The sequence below is a fragment of the Salvia hispanica genome, chromosome 4, assembly GCF_029641045.1.
Source record: "Salvia hispanica isolate PSC_SH4W2 chromosome 4, Shi_PSC_v1, whole genome shotgun sequence".
Classification (NCBI taxonomy): domain Eukaryota; kingdom Viridiplantae; phylum Streptophyta; class Magnoliopsida; order Lamiales; family Lamiaceae; genus Salvia; species Salvia hispanica.
The window spans coordinates 7,353,774-7,379,813 of record NC_142695.1 but is presented as its reverse complement, the minus strand read 5'-3'; the positions used below and the strand labels follow the sequence as shown (position 1 = coordinate 7,379,813).

The following is a 26,040-nucleotide window of genomic DNA, read 5'->3' as shown; positions in this document are numbered from 1 at the left end:
TCGTGTCGATACGATAACAACACGAAAACTTCGTGTCGTGTTCGTGTTACACTAAAACTCTAATTACCATTTCTTGTGGGTTCCCCCTACCCATCCCTACTAATACTGTCTAGGGTACAATATTCGAGACAAGATTTGTAATTTGGCCGAATTGGAAATTCTATTTCTAGTTGAAATATACACTTTTCAGTTGGCTTTGTGTGGGCTGGATATAAGATACAGGCTAATGAAAATGTATTATAGCTACTAAACATACAGTTTTACCTAATTACCTGGATAAATCTTATTGTGTTGATGTAACATAGCCACCAAATGGTGTCTTAGTGTAAACACTCAAAGTGGGATAATATATACATTGTCCTATATATCCTTGTAGTTCATAAATTCAAGGTCATGTTGGATTTAGTAGTTGGTTGAGCCATGTCTATTTCATCTCATTGATCGCTTTATCTTTGGGGCATATTAAGATTGTTGAAGGAACCAATTATCATAATATCTAACTTTTGAGTTTTTATTTGGTAATTTTTCTAGCCTTAGTTGAATGGTTAATAAGCTCGGATATTACAAGTAATTTAGATTTAAAACTTGACAATTTTGGTATTTGATGAATTTGCCAATATTAAAGGACGAGAAGTAATCCTAAAACATACTCATATAACTCAGAAACCCTTAAACAAGGACCACAATATTGCTTTAACTCAAACAAAATTAGAATGACATATATCGACATAATCATAAACACCATACTACAGTTTGGATTATTTTATTTGAAATTATTTAATAGTATTGTACTTCAACTCTTCAAACATTGGGTGTTAGGGCTTGGATTCTCAAGGTTTGGTCTGGGCGGGAGGTGGTCCTCCTCCGTGACACAAATTCTTGTAACCACATTCGCGCTTGCGGTTGCGGCGATTGTAATTTGGGCCCCCGATTGGTTTAATGGCGCCCCCCCGGATTGGTTTAACGGCGTTCGTCTCGACTTCCACAAATAAAAATATATTAGCAACAATACACACTTTTATCAATTATTGTTAATAAAAACATCATACTATAATTTTGAAACAACATGACGGTTAGTGGAGAATGAGCAGTAAAAAATTCTGTGACCATATATATCTATATACTCATAAAACAACATGAATTATTAATAACAAGAGATGAATAGAGCATACTTTTGATGTTGGTAGTCTCCGCAAGTTCTCTTGCAAAAGCTACTTGGGGGGACATGATTAGAACTAATACGACCAAAATGTTTAGCAAAGAAATTACTTTTCCACCCATATTTTGCTGGTATCTATTGAGTCTTTTTGGATGAGATTTTGTGTAGATTTGATCATCAATTTATAGATAAATTTTAGTAAATGAGTGGTAGAGAAATTTCTGAGTAATGTGGTGACTAAAAGTTTTGCCACATTGACATGTACATGGGTATGGGTAATAAATAGAAAACGAAAGGATGACCCTCAATTATTGAATCTCATATAGTCTTTTGCTAATTGCATTTTTTTTAAAGATTTTTTCTCTTAAAGCTATTTGGGGAGATATTATTAGAACAATTAGTACTATCCAAAATGTTAATAAAGAAAAGCAATTATTTTCCTGCCCATATTTGAGGTTGAAATTTAGTAAATGAGTCTGTTTTGGATGAGTATTTCGTGGCATTTGCAAATCAATTTATTACAAGTAAATTTAATCAATTGAATGGATCATAATTGAGATAAGTAAATTTAAGCAATTGAATGGTAAAGAATTGAGATACTCGAATTAAGTAGGCCATTCCAAGAATGATGTAAATGTGCTGACGTAATCCAAAACATTTTCCACGTGCACGTGACTAGTAAAAAAGCACAAGTAGCCTTCAATTATCATAATCGATCATGTCCCAATTATACAGACACTACTATCTCCCTCCGTCTCCACTAAGAGTCTCATTTAATTTTAAAAAATATTAAAAAAATGGTTGTAAAAGAATGAATGAAATAAAAATCTCACTTGTATATATTAGTTTTAAATAAAATGTGAGTAAAATGAGTTAATGGAATATGAGACTCATTTATGATAAAAATGAACCGAGACTCCTATTTACAGAAAGACTAAAATGGAAAACGAGACTCTTATTTGCAGACGGAGCTTAAAATACTGTATTGGATTAAAATCTAGTAGACAATTATTATAATCAATCATGTCCCAATTATATAGACAATAGTATATCTTAAAATACTGTATTTGATTAAAATCTACTGCATTCTACTACAGTACATTTCCGGATCTACTCCATATTAAACTAACAGGGATTAATTATGAACTTTATTTTATGTTCTGCAATTTCGTAATTAAGTGCAACGACGACCGCATGCAGTACTCTTATACCTATAAATAAATTATAAACCAGAAAAGATAAACTGTTTGGCATCGGAAATTTTCAGAAAGCAATTTTACATTCGATCTTAGTGGATCGAATGTTAAGGTCATTGTGTGATATCTTAATTAATAATTGATGAATCCATATAATATATGATGTCTGACTATTAGTTCTCGTAATTCGATATTCGCATTTGTCTTTAACTATACGTATTAAGATTACATGTACATTTGCAAGTTAATGTACATTTGCAAGTTAATATTTAATTAGTGCTATGTTAAATTCTCCAAATCATTGTCTCACATCGACTTGGTGACAGTGGCGTATCCATCTTGGAACAAGGGGTACAACTGTACCCCCAAATTAGAATACTAATGCCATGTATTGAGATACTTTTATCAAATTGTTTCTTAGGCCAAGTGGCTGTCCTCTCCAGTTTCAAAGCTTAGGTCTGAGTTCGAATACTTTTAGTTGCTGAACTCATTTTTTTATGTTTTGATTTCTGCACCTTTTTTCTTCATTTTGTGATGTATACCTTTTTTTTCTCCCAATTCTTTTATGTTTTGATTTTATACCTTTTTCTTCTCAGTTCTTTTATTCTAACAATTAAAGTTTCTATATCATGTTATGTATTTCAAATTTTTTTCTGTTTTGTTTTGTTAATACAATTTGTTTACTTTTTTTCATGTTTTATTTTATTCAAACAATTACAAGTTCTATAGTCTTTTACTTCTTAAAAATAATGGATTTACTTTTTTTTTTGTTTATTTTTTTTCAAACAATTGAAAGAATAGATGTACTTTTTTTTTCTAAAACAATAGAAATAATAAGTTTATATATATACTTCATTATCAAATTCTCAACTAATAAAAAAATTACTTATAAACTATTTTAACAATGGTGTAGCAATTATATTCATATCTATATGAAACATTTATAACTACTAAAATATCTATAAAATAAAAATATAGATATTTTGCTTAAATTGTTTATTTTTACAAGGTTCACTTCTAAAAACTAGTACTATTATGTTATAAAAAGTGATTAAAACGTTACTCAAATATTTTATGTCCAAAAAATTTATTTCTAAACTATATAATTTCTTGTTTAGTCGTTATATTCGCGTCTATACAAGACATTTGTATTTAAGATAATGAAAAAGATTGTTCAGATATTTTTTCGTACCCCCGAATCCAAAATCCTGGATACGCCACTGCTTGGTGATGATCCTAGCTTCTCTATATAAGTGTGGATAACCCTCCCTCTTATGAGGTCTTTTAAGGGGTGAGTGGCTCATTTCTAATATGGTATCAGAGCAGGGCCCAAGTCGATGATGGTTATCTCTTTATCTCTTCTCTTGCCTACCCACGTGATGGAAGTCCGATGTGTCATTCCGGCCCACACGTGAGGGGGCGTGTTAAATTCTCCAAATCATTGTCCCACATCGACTTGGTGATGATCCTAGCTTCTCTATATAAGTGTGGATAACCCTCTCCCTTATGAGGCCTTTTAAGGGGTGAGTGGCCCATTTCTAATATGCTATAAAAAAGTAATTTAATTTAGGAACCAGATGGGTGTGAGCACGATAGGGCCTAATATAAGTATATTTTGGATTAATTCTCGTTAATGAAGGTTTCAACTGATGAGTTTGTGGACTTGTAAAGGATAAGAATTAGATCTAATCATACTCATGTAACTCAAAAACTACACAAGACATTATTGAAGCCCAAGATGCATGTAAACATTGACTAAATGTCTGATAGTCGGCGCAACGTAATGAAAGCGGTCAAACGTTTCGTTAAAATGGAATACATATATATATAATTATATATATTGACATAATCATACACACAGTAGAATAGTTTGCAATATTTTATTTGGAATTATTTAACTTATATTGTGATGGAAGCTTTCGGTGGTTTGTGCTTGAGTAGTCAAGGTTTGGTCTTGGCTGGAGGAGGCCCGCCTCCGCCGATGCTCCTGCAAATAGTGTTGCAGCCACAGTCGCGGCGTTTGAAAGGTGGAGATGCTTTATAGGTGATGGTTGATGTTTTCTTTTTTGCCTCGGCTGTCACAAATAAAATTAATCTATAACCATAAAAATTACATGAATTAATTATAACAAAAAATTAATAGAGCATACTTTTGGTGTCGGTAGTCTCCACAAGTTTCCTGGCAAAAGCTGCTTGGGGTTGGGGGGACATTATGAGAACAATTACAACCAAAAGACAAACAAGTATTTTCCTAGCCATGTTTTGAAGTTAAAATTTAGTTGAGTGTTTTTGGATGTGATGTTGTGTTGCGTTTGGTGATAAATTTATAAATAAATTTGAGGAATTGAGTGGTAGATATATTTCGGGGGACAAGTTGACGTAGTCAAAAAGTTTTTACACATGCACACTGGAATAGGGTAAGGAAACATCAATTATTTTGAATCTCAATAGTGTTTCTTCACTAGTATTGAGTTATTGCATATTTTTTAATAATTTACAATTCAAACATTGGTATTTTGGGCTTGGATAGTCAAGGCTCGGCTTGGATGTAGGCCTCCTGCTTCTCGCACAAACGAACATAATTTGCTCCATTAAAATAAATGAGTATTCAAACTCAAGGGACGTGGTCGAGTGGCATAGACTCGTCCATTCCTAATCAAATGGTCAAGGGATCGATCTCTCCTTTTGGGTATGGAGCAGCTTTAAATCCTTGAGCCAGCTGTCTCATCTATTAAGGTGCCTACAAATCAGCGCGAAAAATAGTCACTAGATATGCCGGTGGTTAACCTGGGTAATTACCAAAAAAATAAATGAGCGCGAAAAATAGTCACTCGATATACCGGTGGTTAACATGGGTAATTACCAAAAAAATAAATGAGTATTCACGCGTTCACAAAATATTCATGTCACATTGTTGTCTACTTGTTTAGTGGAGTAGTACACTATTTTCCGCGCACATTGGATGTTAGTATTTGCTAAATACGTGTAAAGTATTGGAGTACGTAAAAATTACACATATGTAGCTATTTTTAGGAGGAACTATTTAATCAATTAAAATTTAGAATGATGAATTTAAAATTAATTTGGTTTGTCAAACAAGATAATAGAAAATATAATATTTCATGTGATAAGACACCATCAAGTTTGTTATGATTAAATTAGTCAGTGTGAAGATGAAATGTATAATCATAAAATCTAATACTCCCTCCAGCCCATTAGAAATGAAACGTTTTCCTTTTTGGTATGTCCCATTAAAAATGAAACATTTCTATAAATGGTAACAATACTCTCTCTACTTTTTCTTTTCTTACTCTACTCTCTCTTCACTAACTCACAAAATAATACTATATAAAATCCCGTGTCGAAAAGCAAATATTGCATATTTAATGGGACGGAGGGAGTATGATCTTGACATACAAAATAATGTTAGTTGTAATAGGATTCATTTAAAATTTAGAATTATGAATTTAAAATTAATTTGGTTTGTCAAACAAGATAATAGAAAGATATAATATTTGATGTGATAAGACACCATCAAGTTTGTTATGATTAAATTAGTCAGTGTGAAGATGAAATGTATAATCATAAAATCTAATATGATCTTGACATACAAAATAATGTTAGTTGTAATAGGATTCATTTAGAATTAAATTAGTCATACAAGTGAATGTGAGATGATTAATAAAGAGGTACTCCCTCCGTCTCATAAAAGTTGAGTCGTATTCCTTTTTAGTCCGTCCCAACAAGGTTGAGTCATTTCCTTTTTTAACTAAAGACAAAACATCTAATCACTCTTTCTTTATTCCATCATTTACTTTACTCTCTCTTATCTTTCCTACTTTTTTTATCTCTCCTATTTATTTAATATAAATTCTTAATCTCCGTGCCCAAAAGTTTTGTCTCAACTTTTATGGGACGGAGGGAGTACAATCTTATCTTGGTTAGCATTATGAAGTGTCTTCATGGATTGGACTTTTAAATAAAAGATTATTGAATAAGAGATAAAAGATTATTGAATAAGAGATAAAAGATTAATTATAACTTTTAATAATAAGTACTTATAGCAACTTAATGAATCCTTTGGAGATGAGCGAATATACATTTTGTCGAGTTAGAACATTTAAGAAAAATGTAATCGAAAAAAAATATGATTAAATAAAACCTCTAGTTATGAAAACACATAGGCCATAGCTACCGAACAACTTCTTCGTAATATATTAAAACAATCGAGAAAATAAGTGTAAATATAGTGATTCTCAATTAAGAGACCAATTCATCAAACAAGATTACCAATTCATCAAACAAGACCTATATAATAAATACTAGAATTTTTATTATATAGGTCTTCAAACAAGATTACCAGCTATAATAAATACTAGAATTTTTATTATATAGGTCTTCAAACAAGATTACCAGCTACTTTCTATAATCCTCTCAAACAAAGTTCGAAGAGGAAGACAATGATATGAATTAATTACTGATAGAACTCCAAAACTGCTAGGAAAATCAGCTTGAACTGAGGCAGATGTACCTTTTCCCTTTTTACACCTTTTTCATTCTCTTTTTCTATCAATTATCAATAAACACATCAAAATTACAAAATGTATAAGGAACATAATTTGCATGATTAACATTTAAACGAGTCAAATCTAGTCCTTAAAAACATGCAAAATCTGTGTTTATTACCAGTACAATATTCGAGACACGATTTGTAATTTGGCCAAATTGGAAATTAGTTTTCTAGTTGAAACACAGGCCTTTTCATTGGGCTTTATGTGAAATACAAGACAAAAGCTACGTCTATGTAATATAGCTACCAAACATACAATTTAACCTGGATAAATCTAATTGTGTTGTTGCAACAAAGCCACCAATTGGTGTAAAATCTCAACATGGAGATAATATATACAGGGTCTTGTGAGGTTGAGATTTTTTAGCTTAATTGAGAAATGAGATGCAATATCAGCCACTCATTTCAAAATATCAACTGCAAGTAGATTATGTCAACTAGGGGGCATTATCGTCATTTCATTTCAATAGCCGAAATATTAAACGTCAACAGCTCGTATTAAAATGTCAACAACTAAAAAATAACACTTATAATTCACATATCAATACCGAAAAGATCAAATGTCAACAACTCGTATTAAAATGTCAACAACTAAAAAATAACACTTATTATTCACATATCAATGGCGAGAATATCGAATGTCAACAACTCGTATTAAAATATCAACAACTAACAAATAACACTTATAATTCACATATCAATACCGAGAATATCGAATGTCAACAACTCGTATTAAAATGTCAATAACTAACAAATAACACTTATAATTCATATATCAATAGCCAGAATATCGAATGTCAACAACTCGTATTAAAATGTCAACAACTAAAAAATAATACTTATAATTCACATTTGAATATCGAGGATATAAATTGTCAACGCATCCTCAAAATTAGCCTGCCACATCAAATCCCCAATCACAATCTCTGTGTTGGCAAATATTTTCAAATCAATCAAGTCCATCACAATAAAATGATTAAAATTGGGGAGAAACGCACACACACAAACACACACTAGCATTTCAATCAGTGATACAAAATTTCATCAAATTGAATCTCAAAAACTTAAATACTACTAATAACTACCAAAGCTAAATGGAGTACGAATGTATTAGCATTCTTCATGAATACAAATAATTCCAGATCAATCCAACCTAATCACGAAGAAGAATGCTCAATCAAATTTGCTAGATTGCATCACTGCATTTTACTGTAACCGATAATATAATAAATTGGAGGTGAATCAGCAAAACCTAATCAAATTAGGAGAAAAGAGAAAACAACTAACCACCGAATACGGCAGCACAATCACTTTAGCAACGACATCAGCGCCGCCGATGTAGTGTCTCTTCCGGCGAGGATGAAGCAGAACAGGACCTCGACGATGGCAGCAGAACATCAGCGCCGCCGATGTAGTGCACTATTTATTGAACACAGGGAATAAGATTGCAACTGACTACCATATCAAATTGCAACTGACTACCATATACTAAGCATCATGGTAGATTTAGTATAGCTAAAGGTCAGTACCGGGATATCGAACATAGGGAATAAGATTGCAACTGACTACCATATATTAAGCATCATATACTATCTTGTCACGACCACAACTCCCTAGTGCTAGTGAGCGTAGCTATTTCATGACTAAACAATTCTCTATCATCAAGGGACAACATAAAAAGGATGAAATCACTCAAATCAAAAGTATCAAAGGCATATGGGTACATAGTCGAAATGTGATCAGAGTAACAAGACTAAGTTCAAAGCTTGCTAGTACATAATTCTAGGTTTGCAGCGGAAGAGTCCAAGACAAAATAGCACGTATGAAGACATGCTACTTTGGGCTACCTAACTACTTATTTAAAATGCTTGTCCCAACACCTTCGCCTGCTCGTCCACATTCAACCTGCACATTTGAAAATAACATGCAGGGCTGAGTATTTAATATACTCAGTGGGCACATTGCCAAAAATAGTTCTATTTTAAATTGTCAATGCCACAGTTGAGTGATCACGGGGTTTTACTTAAAAGACCCGAGTCACTAAAATACTTTTCCTTTAGTAAAGATTTGATTGCGCAATCACGTAACATAGATATACCATATCTGAACCTTGTGTGAACCGGGAATGTGGCCACATTCCACGACGGTCACTGGACCGGCCAACCCCTTTTGTTAGCTCACGATCCCCTTATGTGTACACTAGTCCGAGTAGGGTTTGCGGCCCTACTGGGACCCGAATTCGATTTAACTTGATTTGGCATAGCCAAGCAGATAGGTAATCATAAAACAAAACATGGCATGACAACATACTTGAGCAAAGAATCACATTTTCATACTAGAAACACGTTTTAAAAGAATGCCCACCTCAAAAGCTAAAGCTCCTTCCGAAATTTCCTTAACTCGGTCTTAGATGACGTTCGAAGACGTCCCTTTAGGAAATAAAATGATACTTAATTAGATTTTTGAGATATCCATTAAGCTTAAACATGGATGCATCCTAAGTGCATGGTCATTTTATTCCTTTTTCTTAAGTTCATAAAAAGTCCTTGAGCACTAAATAAGTCTTGCGATTTAGTTTGGTATGGAGGTCTACCAATTATTCGCTTAACGACAGAGCGTTGCCTCCTATGTATTTTATTCAAGCACTAAAATGGACTCGAGGTCTTTTCATCATTTCGTACCATAACTTATTCGAGCGTAAATACTAAAGTCCGGGAAATAAATTTATCATCGTGGAAATAATTTAGCGGGCCATTACTTATCCTCAATTATTTGATTGAGCAACATAAGTGGGCTCATGATTTAATTAGGCTAAAGCAAACTCCCATTTTATTCAATTAATTATGTATTGGGCCTCCCTTTTTTTTATTTGGTTGGGCCTCTTTAGTAATAGGTTGAGCCACCAATTAATTAAAGTATGGACTAAGAATTTAATTAAATGCATGGGCTAAGGTTTATTCTAAAGAATGGACTAATTCTTTAATAATCTAAGAAGTTGGACTATCTAGAGATACGGAGGTTTTGGGTTGATTTATTAAACTAGACAGAAATAAATAAACAAATAAAAGGAAGCATAAAAACAATGATACAAAGAAGGCGAATGAATGTAGAATTTTAGGATTCAAAACATAATTGACATCCTTGAATTACGGTCTCTAAGCATAAAAACAATGATACAAAGCAGGCGAATGAATGTAGAATTTTAGGATTCAAAACACAATTGACATCCTTGAATTACGGTCTCTAGAGTTATTAAGTCGGTCACTTAACTAGATTAAACCCCCTCCCGAGGTGAGAAATCTGTAGATTAGGTGTAATAATTGAAGTCCCCTTCTAATTCTTAGATCTAACTCCTAAAAGATCGTTAAGACCAATGACCTCACATGAAACCTCAACTCTCCCGAGTTCTATTGCATTAAAGTGTGAATTATCCATTTTCCAAGTCAACTATTTTGTCTCCCGAGTACTCTAATCAACTCTAACATGTATTCAAGAGGTAGCTAATCAATTGAATATAGAAGACACATGGATAAATCAAATAACTGCAAGAGCTAACAAGGAAAACCAATCGAATATCTTCACCAAAAATTCCACAATTGATATTCTACTCATAGACAAGTAAAAACTACAAATAAAGTACGAGACATGAAAGAAATTGATAAAACCCAAGGTTGAATCTTCAATCTTCAGTCTTCTCTTGCCTGGATCTGCAGAGCTCCGCTCCAATGGAAGATGGATGAATTATTTTTGGATTGTGGGATGGAAGAAGGTGTTGAGAGGGAGAAGGATTGAAGGCTCTGAGATGAAAGAATATGAATTAGGTTGAGAGGTATTTATAGGGTGGAAAAAGGTTTTGCTTTGATAATTTTCGTGCCCTACAATAAACGGGAGAGATTGGGCTTCACATTATAATAATATATTTTCTTCCGTGAATTCCCGCCTAAATTCCCGTCATCTTTGACTGCACTGCGCAACGTTCGTAGAATAGACATAACTTTCTCTACAGAACTCCGATTGAGACGTGCGAGATATCCACGCGAAGCTCTGAAGAGGAAGAGAATGATATGCATAAATCACTGATTGGACTCTAAATCTGATGGAAGAATGGGCTCGAACAGAGACTGCTGCACCTTGGCCATTTTGCACTTTTTTTCTATCTTTTTCTATCATTTATCAACAAACACATTAAAAATACCAAATGTATAACATATGCAATTTAAGAACATAATTTGCATGATTGACATTTAAAATGAGTCAAATATAGCCCTTAAAAATATGCAAAATCCATGTTTGTCAGAAAGCTAGAGAGTAAATCCTCCGATTCGAGCGTCGATTGCCGCCGCAGCTCTGATTCCTTCTCTCTCATGATTTTCTTTGCGAATTCACGAACCTCATCGATTTTCCCCCTTGGCTTCTTCTCCTTCCCCAAACCTTCCTCATTGATTTGAGAGGGGTACACCGGCAGGAAACAACGATGGCGTTGTGAAACGTCGGAAAAGAAAAGAAACGAGAGAGAGAGATACGCGAGGGGCTGACTTCGGCGAGCTGCGATGGCACTGTGGTGCCAGGAAGGTGAGAGAGGCGCAGCGGGTGGAGAGAGATGAGAGATGGAGAGAGAGATCGAGAAGCAGAGAGTAAGAGATGGGAGTTGTTGTTCAAGTTTAATTACCATGAAATTACCATTCTGCCCTTTAGTAATAAATTAATCTAAAAATATTTTTTGTGTGGTAAAATCTGGACCACTCATTTAATAAAAATGAGTGACTGATATCGCATCTCATTTCCCAATTATTCTAAAAAAATCTCAATTGATCATGGAGCCATTGTCCTATATATTCTTGTTAGTTCATAAATTCAAGGTCATGTTGAAATTAGTAGTTGGTTGCGCCATGTCAATTTCATCTCATTGATTGCTTTGTCTTTGGAGCATATTATAAAAATTGTTGGAGCAACCAATTGTAATACAATATCTAACTTTTGAGTTTGTATTTGGTATTTTTTCTTGCCTTATTTGAAGGGTTGATAATCTCGGATATTACAATCATTTTAGATTTAAAACTTGATAATTATGGTTTTGAAGAATTTGCCAATTTTAAAGAACGAGAAGTAAACCTAAAACATACTCATATAACTCATAAAACCTTAAACAAGGACCACAATATTGCTTTAACTAAACCAAAATAAAAAAGGACATACATCGGCATAATAATAAACACCTTACAGTTTGGAAATATTTTATTTGAAATTATTTAATAGTATTGTACTTCAACTCTTCAAACATTGGGTGTTCGGGCTTGGATTCTTAAGGTTTGGGCTGGGCGGAAGGTGGTCTTACGTAACAACGATTCTTGTAACTACATTCGCGGCGCTTGTAACCTGGGTCCCGGATTGGATTAATGACTCGCCCCCCCCCCCCCCCTACCCCCCTATTGGTTCAACGGCGTTCGTCTCGGCTTCCACAAATAAAAATATATTAGCATCAATACATGCACACTTTTATCAATTATTGTTGATAAAAATATCATATTATAATTTTGAAACATCATGACGGTTAGTAACTCGTCATCTAATGGAGAATGAGTAGTAAAAAGTTATGTGACCATATATATCTATATACTCATAAAACAACATGAATTAATAATAACAAGAGATGAAAAGAGCATACTTTTGATATTGGTAGTCTCCGCAAGTTCTCTTGCAAAAGCTACTTGGGGAGACATTATGAGAACAAATACGACCAAAATGTTTAGGAGAGAAACTACTTTTCCACCCATATTTTTTATGTTAACTATTAAATGAGCCTTTTTGGATGATATTTTGTGTTGGATTTGATCATCAATTTATAGATATTTTTTTGGTAAATGAGTGGTAGAGAAATTTCCGGGTAATGTGGTGACTTAGTCAAAAAGTTTTTCCACATATATGGACATTGGTAAGAAAAAGAAAGGATGACCCTCAATTATTAAAGTTAATATATGTTAGAAATTTGTGCTTCTACTTGACTAATTTAATGTGTATGACTGTTTTCAGTTGTCCAATATAAAGTGATCCAATAAAGATAAAAGTTTAGACTAAAGTGTATTTATTTGTTATGAAAATAAGTGTAGATACCAATTTGTGATTTTTTATTTGAAAACAATGAAATGTTGAAGTGAAAATCTCATCTGCAGTGAAGTTGCTGAGCAATCTGCCATTTCTAGCATTTGGAAGACACAATTAAGATCAAATAGAGTTGAACTATAGTTCGAACAAAAAGAATATCTTTATTTACCTTTTTAACGTGTCCCCTAAAAATATCTCTATTTTAAACAAAAATTGACATTCTACTAACACTATTTTTACTATTTTTTTTTAATCTACTCTCTTGCTATCTTCTTTCTCTTAAAGCTATTTGGGGAGATATTATTACAACAATTACTATCAAAATGTTAAAAAAGAAACGCAATTACTTTCCCACCCATATTTGAGGTTGAAATTTAGTAAATGGGTCTTTCGGATGAGTATATTCGTGGCATTTACAAGTAAATTTAATTAATTAAATGGATCAGAATTGAGATTAGGGGTGGGTAGACAAGGTATACCTTATCGAAACCACCATACAGTATACCTTACCATAAATACGGTATGCAAAAAAGTCATACCTTTACCTTACCAAAGTTCTCGGTATACCGAACTTCGGTATACCTTATTTTCGGTATGACGAATTTCCATACCGATACCGTACCTCATTTTCGATATACCATACTGAAGTTCGGTATACCTTACTTTTGCGGTATACCTGACTTTCAACATCAATTAAAATAGAAAATAAGAGTATTTAGAATATTATTTATATTTTATAATTTTAAAAATAAATTAAATATAATTTATTCATAAATATATTTATATTTCACAATAGATTTTATAATTTAAAAATATATAAAATATATTTTATATATAATTGTGTTTATATTTTTGTGGTATATACCTTCGTTAACGGTATATACCTTAATTTACGGTATATACCAAATTTCGGTATGCAGCGGTATACCGCGGTATTTGAAAATTCGTACCGTTACCTTACCGGAATCTTTCGGTAAGGTATCATACCATACCAAAAGTCACGGTATACCGATATTTTCGGTATTTTTTCGATACGATAATGCCGGTATTTCGGTATTTCGATATTTTTCCCCAACCCTAATTGAGATACTCTAAGTCTCTAACTAAGTAAGCCATCCCACGACCATTGCAAGACTGATGTAAATGTGCTGACGTAGTTGGAAAACTTTTCCACGTGCACGTGGCTAGTAAGAAAGCACAAGTAGCCTCAATTAACTAAATCAATCATGTCCCAATTATATACTCCTTTATGCGGCACGGAATTTTATAGTATTGTTTTGTGAGTTATTGAAAAGAGAGTAAAGTAAGATAGAAGAAAAAGAATAGAGAGTATTGTTTCTATTTTTGAAAACGTTTCATTTTTAATGAGTCAGACCAAAAAGGAAACATTTCATTTCTAATAGGACTTAGGGGGTAGACAATAATATCGTAAAATATTGTATTTAACTCTACTGTATTCTACTACTGTACTACAGTACTACATTTCTACTCCATATTAAACTAAACAGGGATTTAATTATGAACTTTATTTTATGTTCTGTAAATTGCAATCTCGTAATTCAGCGCGACGACCGCAGTACTCTTATACCTATAAATAAATTATAAACCAGAAATGATTAACTGTTTGACATCGGAAAATTTCAGAAATCAATTTTACGGCATCTGAAGTAGACGGTAGTCATGAAATCAGGAATGTAAACATTTTTACGGACCAACTAAAATTAAAATACGAGAACACTTATAAGAAAACCTTAGTACATTATTTTGCAAATTTCAATCTAGACTACTGATATACTTGGATTTTATATGGTTTTAGAGGGTGATTATATATGAATTTGATCATATTTTGTCTATTATTGGACATATTTATATATACTTCTCTATTATATTGGCATGTTGACCATTTTGTTAAGAATGTGTAGAAAAAGGTACAAAATATGTGGATGTGCAGCAGCCTTGATTTGAGACAATATTTACTGGAGATTTTGAAGTCCAATCAGCCCATAATGCATATCAATCTCTTCGTCTTCGAAAGATCTTCGCGTGGGTATCTTGCACGCCTCAATCGGAGTTCGGTAGAAGAAGTTATGGCCGTTACAAGAACACTGCGCTATCTAGAAACTTACACCCGGCCGGGTGAATTATTACACTGTAAATTCACCCGGCCGGGTACTGTAATTCTACGGGAAATGGTCAGAAAGGGGTCGAAAATGACCACCCGGCCGGGTACGCTATTTTGGCGTATTCTTTTGGCAAAAACGCGATTCTTGATGGAAGATTAAAGGGAAAACGCCTAGGGTTCACATCCATTCAACATCTACCGCCTCCAACACTCACACACACCCCCAAGAACACCTTTGAGAGAGAGAATTGAAGATTGAAGACTTTCAATCGGAAGATTGAAGTTGCAATTCCATAGATTCATTCTCACGGGAGTATCTTAATCTTTTCTCCATGTATTTCATTGAATCTTGTGTTTTAAACATGGTTTTTGTGAAGAACATGAGTAGCTAAACACCTTTTTGTAGAATTCTTGGTGAAGATGCACTAATTTCATAGTTTTTATCCAATTAATTTTGTTCTTGCCTTGCTCTTGTAGTTAATTGATTATTCTTGGGTTTATTCCTTTCAATTGCTTGATCACCATTTGATTGTGTAGGATTAATTAGATTAATCAGGAGATGAAATAATTAATTTGGAAATAAGAATAATTCACACCTTAATGCAATAAAACTCGGAAGAGTTGAGGTTTTGAGTGAGGTCTTTGACCTAATCGAGCTTTGGGAGTTAGGGGTTTTAGGATTAGAAGGGGACTTCAATCCTAGCACCTAATCTACAGGTTTCTCACCTCGGGAGGGGGTTTAATCTATAATTGTGGTGGACTTAGTAATTCTAGAGACACCAAAAGGTAAGACAATTTGATTGGATAAGAGCTTGGAGTTGTGCATCGGATCCTTGAGTTCTACAATTTTCTCCATATATCTTTTCACTCCGTGTTTACTTGCTTTTATTTATCTATTCGTTCATTATATGCTTTCCGTAGTGTTAGAACAAAACCAAACATTTCCCGATTCTCTAGATAGTAGTCAATATTTGTTCGTGGTAGTTAAGTTGATACAAATTAGTCTCTGTGGGATACGATACTCTTGCTTGCTAATTGCTACACTAGCCCCGTACACTTGCGGGTATCACTTGTGTTAAAATAAGTCGAGTCAACTACTGCATTCTTTTTTACTCTTCCAATCACGCCCGTCATCTACAATTTTTTATCATTATTAAATTTGAGAAAATAATTTAATTTTTTTGACACAATATATCTATGTCATAATACTAATGCCTTCTCTTTATCACACTCTCTTTCTCTTCGGATTCTTACTCCGATTGACTTCTTTTATCGTTCTTTTTCTGTTTTAGTAAGTTTAAGCATGCATCTCTTAGCAAAGGTTGGTTACCTTTATGTTCAGGTCCATAGGTATAAGGAGATCTTGACGGTTCCCAAGTTTTCCGAGTGTTCCGAGAAGTTTTGAGTGTGTGAGGGGTTGTGTTGAAGCGATTAGTGTATGACGCAGTCGATGTGACCTAGGGTGTTCCATGTTGGCTATTTCAAGTGCCTTTAAGAGTCTTTCTTTGAGATCTTCAGTAAAAGGAGTCTTCGTGTGTTGTCTATATTAGCCACTATTACATTTTTTGTAGAAGTTTTCTTTGGTGTTACTTCATATTTCTTTGTGATTATCTTTGATCTACATATACTAACTTGGGTGTTTAGCATTTAGGTCACATATTACTTTTATATTTTTTGGCAAGGGGACGTCATATTCCACTAACTCATTTTATCCACATTTTATTACTACCCACGTCCTTAAAAAATATAGAAATTTTTGAAATTGCACGATTTTAATACACAATTGGTAATGTAAGAGAGAATAAATGGTAAAGTGAGAAAGAGATGAGAGAAGTAAGAGACAGGAAGAAAAAAAGTAGTGAAAGTAGAGTTAGTGAAGTGGTGTCCACTTCCTAAATTAGAAAGTTATTAAGATTCAATTTTTAAGGGTCGGAGGTAGTATAAAATTAAATATAAGTAGGACTCATATTGAATTAACTTTTTCTGCCAATTTTACTTACAATCAAATAAATTCTTAAAACTCGCATCGATAATATAACGTCTAAGTGCAGTACTTAGTCTGACTATTAATTCTCGTAATTCGATATTCGCACTTGTCTTTAACTATACTAGGATTACATGTACACTTGCAAGTTTGTATTTAGTGCTATAAAAAAAAGTAATCTAATTTAGGAATCAGATGGGTGTGAGCTCTGGCCTAATATAAGTATATTTTAGATTAATTCTCGTGAATGAAGGTTTCAACTGATGAGTTTGTGGACTTGTAAAGGATAAGAATTAGATCTAAACATACTCATGTAACTCAAAACTTACACAAGACATTAAATTTTAAGCCCAAAATGCATGTAAAGTGTAAACATTGACTAGCTAGGTGTCTGATAGTCGATGCAACGTAATGAAAGCGGTCAAAAGTTTCATTAAAATGACATATATATCGACAAATTATCATACACACACAGTAGTACAGTTTGCAATATTTTACTATTTGAAATTATTTTAACTTATATTGTGATGGAAGCATTTGGTTGTTGGGGCTTGGAGTAGTCATGGTTCGGTCTAGGCTGGAGGAGGCCCGCCTCCGCGGATGCAAGAATTGTTGTATTCACAGTTGCGGCGTTGGGAACGTGGATTGAATGTTTTATAGGTGATGGAAGATGTCTTCTTTTTCGCCTCGGCTGTCCCAAACAAAATTATATTAGCTCCATCAACCATGTTCAAACACTGAAAGTATTCCCTTGTCAAAAAAATTGTGTGTGTGTGTATATGAACATATTCAATTTTTCATATTCTAAACACGCATATGTGGCCATATATCTATATAATCATAAAAAATACTTGAATTAATAATAAAAATAAAAAAAAATAATCGAGCATACTTTTGGTGTTGGTGGTCTCCACAAGCTTCCTGGCAAAAGCTACTTGGGATTGGGGAGACATTATGAGAACAATTAGAACCAAAAGAAAAACAAGTATGTTCCTACCCATGCTTGGAAGTTAAAATTTAGTTGAGTGTTTTATGAAGTGATGTTGTGTTGCATTTGGTGAGAAATTTATAGATAAATTTGAGCTATTGAGTGGTAGATATATTTCGGGGGACAAGTTGACGACGTCAAAAAGTTTTTCCACATAGTGTTTCTTCACTACTAGCTAGACAATCAATAGAGTAGCATCTATGTCATACGTAATTAAGGAAAATGATAGGAAATGCCCTTGTCTTCTTATTCTAGAAGAGGGATAACAAACTTTCATTATTGAGGTATTGCAGATTTTTTAATAATTTACAATTCAAATATTAGTATTTTGGGCCTGTATAGCCAGGGCTCGGCATGGATGTAGGCCTCCTGCTTCTCGCACAAACAAACATAATTTGCACCATTATAGTCTACTTATTTAGTAATTCATGCGCATATTGGATGTTATTTGTTAAATACATGTAAAGTATTGGAGAATTAAATATATGTTGTGTGTCAAATTACACATATATAGCTAATTTTAGGATGATCGATTTAAATGATCAATTAACATTTAAAATTATGAGTTTAAGATGAAATTTGATTTGTTAAACGAGATAATAGAAAGAAATAATACTTCGATAAGATACAATCAAGTTGTTTGTGATTAAATTAGCTAGTGTGAAGATGAAATGCATAATCATGAGATCTAATATGTTCTTGACATACAAAATAATTTTGAGATGCAATTTGAAATAAGTCGTAATAGGATTCATTTAGGATTAAATTAGTCATATGAATAAATGTGAGATGGTTAATAAAGAGATACAACTAACCTTAGCATGTGTAGTCATGGATTGAGCTTTTAAATGAAAGGTTATTGAATAAAAGATAAGATTAATAAAAGTACTTATTGCAACTTAATGAATCCTTTGGAGATGAGCGAATATACATTTTGTTGACTTGAACATTTAAGGAAATGTAATCGAAAAAAATACGAATAAATAAAACCTCAAGTTATGAATACACAACGGCATAGCAACCGAACAACTTCTTCTAAAAATATTAAAATAATCAAGAATATGAGTATAAATATAATGATTCTCAAGAGAGACCACTTTTAAAATAATATAATTTTTATTTTATATATAGGACTTCAAACAAGGTTACCAGCTACAATCTATGTCCTCTCAAACCGATCAATTAGAGCGGAAAAGACCATTACATTTTTCACGTAAATTTGTTCATGAATTTAAATACTCTCCCACTTTATCTTATTATAAGCTCAAATTTTTGTCGTAGGTAGGATCCTGATATGATACAGCAAGAATGAAATGGTATCAGAACTTTTTTTTATAATTTATATAAATTATATAGTAAATAATAATGAAAATATGCGGCGGTGTTTGGGCTTGGCGTTATTTCGGAATGGGCCACGAGTTAAGAGCAAAGCAAATTAATTATTTGGTATGCTTCTCTTATACAGATAAATATTTGGGCCAACGTATGGGCTGTCAAAAGCTTTTTATGTTGCTACTCTTTTAGGAGTGAACTAAAAAATTAGTACCCAGAAAATACGATTTGCACATTTTTAATACACAATATTTATAAAATTATATTTTTAGTCTAAAAGTTTTATAAATCTCAAATTAAATCCTGATTTTTACTATTCTATCATTTGGGCCTTGAGGGGTATAGTTGTCCATTTAGTTTGATTTGAGGATCAAACTTGTGGTTTTGGAATGTATTATGTACTCCATCCGTCCCATAAAAGTTGAGACAAAACTTTCGGGCACGGAAATTAAGAATTTATATTAAATAAATAAGAGAGATAAAAAAAAGTAGGAAAGATAAGAGATAGTAAAGTAAATGATGGAATAAAGTAAGAGTAATTAGATGTTTTGTCTTTTGTTAAAAAAGGAAATGACTCAACTTTGTTGGGACGGACTAAAAAAGAATACGACTCAACTTTTATGGGACGGAGGGAGTACTTCTTTTGTAATTTGTTAAGGACCAAAACTTTTTGTAGTATTATTAAATTTTTGTTTATTATCTCAAAATAAATTATTTAAATCTTTGTAGTGTTATCTAAAAATAAATTATTTAAATCTTTGTATTATTATTTAAATCTTTGTACTATTATTTAAATTATTGCATTAAAATCAGAAAATTAATATGCATTTGTAGTATTATTTAGAAAATATAGAATGGTTATTTTTAAGCATTCATTGTTAATGCTTGATTGCAACAAAAATTTATAATTTGTTAGATACCGATTTTTCTACATGAATCAAGTTGTAATTTATTTTGACTTAAATTGAATTGTAGTTTATTTAATTTAAATGACTTTATTTAAATTATTGTTGCAATCAAGCATTAAACTAAAAATGAATCCGTTAAAAATAAACCATTTAATATATTTTAAATAATACTACAAATACATATTAATTTTCCGATTATGATAGTTTAAATAATGATACAACCATGATCCATATCATAATGATGCATAAACGTATGGAGAATGACTAAATTGGTATATAAAGAACTCAACTAATTGAGAACTTAAGAGTATAAAAACTCAATGTAAAATTAATATTCAAAAGTCAGTCTTTATAGTTCAACAATGAGGCCTTTATATAAACAAATGAAAATCCTAACTAGGAAATAAATAAAACCTAAAATATAATTTACTTAGCCTCCAAGTCTTATAGTCAGATGTTTGGTACATTAAATCATAGATAAAAAAATAATTATAATAACCTAAACTACCCTTATATATAAATAAATAACATAATTACGATAACCAAGTTTAGGAAGGTAATAATGTATTTTACTAATACGTACAATATTCGAAAAAAGATTAGTAATTTGGCCAAATTGGAAGTTAGTTATCTAGTTGAAACATAAGCTTTTCATTAGGCCTTGCGTTGGTCGGATACAAGACACGGATAAATCTTACTTATTATAACATAGCCACCAAATGACGCCTTAGTGGAAAATCTCAAAGTGAAGATAATATATACACTGTCCTATATATCCTTGTTAGTTCATAAATTCAAAGTCATGTTGAAATTAGTACTTGGTTGTGCCATGACAATTTCATCTCATTGATTGCTTTATCTTTGGGGCATATTAAGATAGTAGTAACCAATTGTCATGATATATAATTTTTGAGTTTTTACTTGGTAATTTTTCTAGCCTTAGTTGAAGGGTTGATAATTTTGGTATTTGATGAATTTGCCAATTTTAAAGGACGAGAAGTAAACCTAAAACATACTCATATAACTCACAAACCCTTAAACAAGGACTAAAATATTGCTTTAACTCAAACAAAATTAAAATGACGTATACCGACATAATCATAAACACCATACTACAGTTTGGATTATTTAATTTGAAATTGTGTAATATTGTACTTCAACTCTTCAAACATTGGGTGTTCGGGCTTGGATTCTCAAGGTTTGGTATGGGCGGAAGGTGGCCTTCCGTAACAATGATTCATGTATAACTACACTCGCGGCGCTTGTAACCTGGGCCCCCGATTGGTTTAACGGCGCCCCGACCCCGGATCGGTTTAACGGTAATGGGTGCTGACACCTTTTTCGTCTCGGCTTCCACAAATAAAAATATGTTATTGTTAATAAAAACATCATACGCTATAATTTTGAAAAAATATGACGGTTACTGACTCGTCATCTAACTGAGTGTCAGTAAAAAATTATGTGACCTTATGGGAGAGGATCCCCTGCTGTGTTAAAAAACACAGCAGGGGCTGCTGTGGTTTAGACGACAGGCATTTGCAAATGAAACACAGCATAACACAGCATAGGACCAAGAGAGAGAATTGGTGGGACCGAAGTATACGGAACACATACTAGTTCTAATTCTTTATTCACTACTCCATTTTCTACCCATTTTTTTATTTAATTAAAAATACAGTCGGCTAAATCAACTTTTTTTTCATTGAGCAGCATCTAATAATATTATGGAACACTTATATTATTTTGTTTTACAATCATGATATACCAAAGGCCACTTTTACATACCTATTGAAAAATATTACTACTCCATAACACACACAAGAACTAATTAATATATTAAGTAATACCATTAAGTTAATTGCAATAAAATTTGTGTAATTACTATTTAATTTTCTACGCCATACTAAATTTTCGCAAGCTATAAAAAAAACAGCATGCAATTTTTTTTATTTTGCAATAGTTCTTTTATTCAAATAAATATACTATAAAATTCAATTAACTTTATCAATTAAAACACTTATAAATTTTGATCATGTTATAATGAATTAAAGTCCCACCTTATTAAAGAAAAATATTTATTCCCTCCATTCCTAAAAAGTATGAAATTTAATTTGGCACATGTTTTAATTTGTATGTGTATGCCGTTTAAAATCGTGTCAAACCAAATATTCATACTTTTCAGGGACTGATGGAATAAATATTTTTCTTTAACGAGGTGGGACTTTCTAATTTATTATAACATGATCAAAATTATTAAGTGTTTTAATATAGAGTTAATTGAATTTTATAGTACTATAGCAAATATTGCAAAACAAAATAATTGCACGCTGTTTTTTTTATAGCTTGTGAAAATTTAGTATGGCCTAGAAAATTAAATAGTAATTACACAAATTTTATTGCAATTAACTTAATGGTATTACTTAATATATTAATGAGTTCTTGTGTGTGTTATGGAGAAGTAATATTTTTCAATAGGTATGTAAAAGTGGCCTTTAGTATATCATGATTGTAAAACAAAACACTAAAATAAGTGTTCCATAATATTATTAGATGCTGCTCAATGAAAAAAAGTTGATTTAGCCGACTGCATTTTTAATTAAATAAAAAAATGTGTAGAAAATGGAGTAGTGAATAAAGAATTAGAAGCATTATGTGTTTCGTATACTTCGGTCCCACCATTTCTCTCTCTTAGTCCTATGCGTTTCATTTGCAAATGCCTATCGTTTAAACCACAGCAGCCCCTGCTGTGTTTTTTAACACAGCAGGGGATCCTCTCCTGACCTTATATCTCTATATACTCATAAAACAACATGAATTTAAAATAACAAGAGGTGAATAGAGCATACTTTTGATGTTGGTAGTCTCCGCAAGTTCTCTTGCAATATTTAGAAAAGAAATTACTTTTCCACCCATATATTTTTTATGTTAACTATTAAATGAGTTTTTTTGGATGATATTTTGTGTTGGATTTGATCATCAATTTATAGATATTTTTTTGTAAATAAGTGGTAGAGAAATTTCAGGGTAATGTGGTAACTTAGTCAAAAAGTTTTTCCACATGGACATGGGTAAGAAAACGAAAGGATGACCCTCAATTATTAAATCTCATGGTCTCTTGCTATCTTCTTTTTTTTTCTTAAAGATATTTGGGGAGATATTATTAGAACAATTAGTACTATCAAAATGTTAATAAAGAAAAGCAATTACTTTCCCGCCCATATTTGAGGTTGAAATTTAGTAAATGAGTCTGTTTAGGATGAGCATTTCGTGGCATTTGCAAATCAATTTATTACAAGTAAATTTAATCAATTGAATGGATCATAATTGAGATAAGTAAATTTAAGCAATTGAATGGTAAAGAATTGAGATACTCAAATTACATAGTCTGAAAACTTTTCCACGTGCACGTGGCTAGTAAGAAACCACAAGTAGCCTCAATTATTATAATCGATCATGTCCAATTATATAGACACTAGTCTTGTCCTCCATCCACACATGAATGTTTAAAAATATATTAAGAAAAGTGGTAGGAAAAAATTAATGGAATATGAGTTTGTATGCATTATTTTAAATGAAATGTCAGTGATATGAATTAGTGGAAGGTGAGACTCTATTATTATTTACGATAAAAGTAAATCGGGACACTTATTTGCGGACAGACTAAAATGGAAGATGAGACTCCTATTCGAGGACGAAGGGGGTATATCTTAAAATACTGTATTTGATTAAAATCTACTGTAGTAGACAATCATTATAACCAATCTTGTCCCAATTATATAGACAATAGTATATCTTAACATACTGTATTTGATTAAAATATACTGCATTCTACTACAGTACATTTCGAGATCTACTCCATACTATTAAACTAACAGGGATTTTAATTATGAACTTTATTTTATGCTCTGCAAAGATTAACTGTTTGACATCGGAAATTTTCAGAAAACAATTATACATTGGATCTTAGTGGATCGAATGTTAAGGTCATTGTGTGATATCTTAACTAATAATTGATGAATCCATATAATATCTGATGTCTGAGTGCATACTTAGTCTGACTATTAGTTCTCGTAATTCGATATCCGCAGTTGTCTTTAACTATACGTATTAAGATTACATGTACATCAGCAAGTTATATTTAGTGCTATAAAAATGTAATATAATTTTGGAACCAGATGGGTGTGAGCTCGATCGGGCCTACTATATATAAGTATATTTTGGATTAATTCTCGTGAATGAAGGTTTGAACTGATGAGTTTGTGGACTTGTAAAGGATAAGAATTGGATCTATACATACTCATGTAACTCAAAACTTACACAAGACATTAAATTTTTAAGCCCAAAATGCATGTAAAGTGTAAACATTGACTAGCTAGGTGTCTGATAGTCGACGCAACGTAATGAAAGCGGTCAAAAGTTTGGTTAAACTGACATGTATATATTGACATAATCATAATTCATACACACAGTAGTACAGTTTGCAATATTTTATTTGGAATTATTTAACTTATATTGTGATGGAAGCATTTGGTGGTTTGGACTTGGAGTAGTCAAGGTTTGGTCTTCGGTGGAGGAGGCCTGCCTCCGCCGATGCGCCTGCAAAGTTTTATGTAGGTACACTCGCGGGGTTTGGAATATGGAGATGCTGGATAGGTGATGGTTGATGTCTTCCTTTTTGCCTCGGCTGTCACAAATAAAATTATATTAGCTCCATCAACCATGTTCAAACATTGAAAAGTATTCACTTGTCAAACAAATTGTGTGTGTGTGTATATGAACATATTCCATTTTTCATATTCTAAACATGTATATGTGGCCATATATCTATATAATCATAAAAATTAAATCAATTAATAATACCAAGAAATTAATAGAGCATACTTTTGGTGTTGGTAGTCTCCACAAGCTTCCTGGCTAAAGCTACTTGGGGTTGGGGGGACATTATGAGAACAATTAGAACCAAAAGAAAAACAAGTATGTTCCTACCCATGCTTTGAAGTTAAAATTTAGTTGAGTGTTTTTAGGATGTGATGTTGTGTTGCATTTGGTGATAAATTTATAGATAAATTTCAGCAATTGAGTGGTAGATATATTTCGGGGGACAAATTGACGAAGTCAAAAAGTTTTTCCACATCAATTATTTTGAATCTCAAATAGTATTTCTTCAATGCTAGCTAGACAACCAATAGAGTAGTATCTATGTCATACGTAATTAAGGAAAATGAGAGGAAATGCCCTTGTCTTCTTGTTCTAGAAGCGCGATAACAAACTTTCATTATAGAGTTATTGCAAATTTTTCAATAATTTAATTACAATTCAAACATTGTATTTCGGGCCTGTATAGTAAGAGCCCGGCTTGGATGTAGGCCTCCTGCTTCTTGCACAAACGAACATAATTTGCTCCACTATAGTCTACTATTTTAGTAAGTACACTATTTCCCGCGCATATTGGACGTTATTTGTTAAATACGTGTAAAGTATTGGAGAATTAAATATAACTTGTGTCAAATTACACATATATAGATATTTTTAGGAGGATCGATTTAAATGATCAATTAACATTTTAAATTATGAGTTTAAGATAAAATTTGGTATTAAATTATGAGTTTAAGATAAAATTTGGTTTGTTAGACAAGATAATAGAAAGATAAAATACTTACTGTGATAAGATACAATCAA

General features: G+C 32.3%; 6 long non-coding RNA genes across 6 annotated transcripts; all 6 read right to left on the bottom strand.

The window, feature by feature from the left end:
* Positions 1-634: 634 nt before the first annotated feature.
* On the bottom strand, positions 635-1,396 carry LOC125191731 (uncharacterized). Its single transcript, XR_007171219.2, has 2 exons — positions 1,173-1,396; positions 635-979 (listed from the first exon to the last, which is right to left on the bottom strand). It is a non-coding gene; the product is annotated as an uncharacterized LOC125191731 (long non-coding RNA).
* A 2,665-nt stretch (positions 1,397-4,061) lies between these two features.
* LOC148927166 (uncharacterized) lies at positions 4,062-4,647 on the bottom strand. The gene is made up of 2 exons (XR_016137615.1): positions 4,506-4,647; positions 4,062-4,430 (listed from the first exon to the last, which is right to left on the bottom strand). It is a non-coding gene; the product is annotated as an uncharacterized LOC148927166 (long non-coding RNA).
* A 7,385-nt stretch (positions 4,648-12,032) lies between these two features.
* On the bottom strand, positions 12,033-12,733 carry LOC125193014 (uncharacterized). Its single transcript, XR_007171514.2, has 2 exons — positions 12,591-12,733; positions 12,033-12,378 (listed from the first exon to the last, which is right to left on the bottom strand). It is a non-coding gene; the product is annotated as an uncharacterized LOC125193014 (long non-coding RNA).
* A 4,812-nt stretch (positions 12,734-17,545) lies between these two features.
* Positions 17,546-18,247, bottom strand: LOC125192043 (uncharacterized). Its single transcript, XR_007171293.2, has 2 exons — positions 18,026-18,247; positions 17,546-17,824 (listed from the first exon to the last, which is right to left on the bottom strand). It is a non-coding gene; the product is annotated as an uncharacterized LOC125192043 (long non-coding RNA).
* Positions 18,248-21,356: 3,109 nt separating this feature from the next.
* LOC148927165 (uncharacterized) lies at positions 21,357-23,302 on the bottom strand. The gene is made up of 2 exons (XR_016137760.1): positions 23,208-23,302; positions 21,357-21,711 (listed from the first exon to the last, which is right to left on the bottom strand). It is a non-coding gene; the product is annotated as an uncharacterized LOC148927165 (long non-coding RNA).
* A 1,476-nt stretch (positions 23,303-24,778) lies between these two features.
* LOC125191727 (uncharacterized) lies at positions 24,779-25,468 on the bottom strand. The gene is made up of 2 exons (XR_007171217.2): positions 25,243-25,468; positions 24,779-25,045 (listed from the first exon to the last, which is right to left on the bottom strand). It is a non-coding gene; the product is annotated as an uncharacterized LOC125191727 (long non-coding RNA).
* Positions 25,469-26,040: the final 572 nt, after the last annotated feature.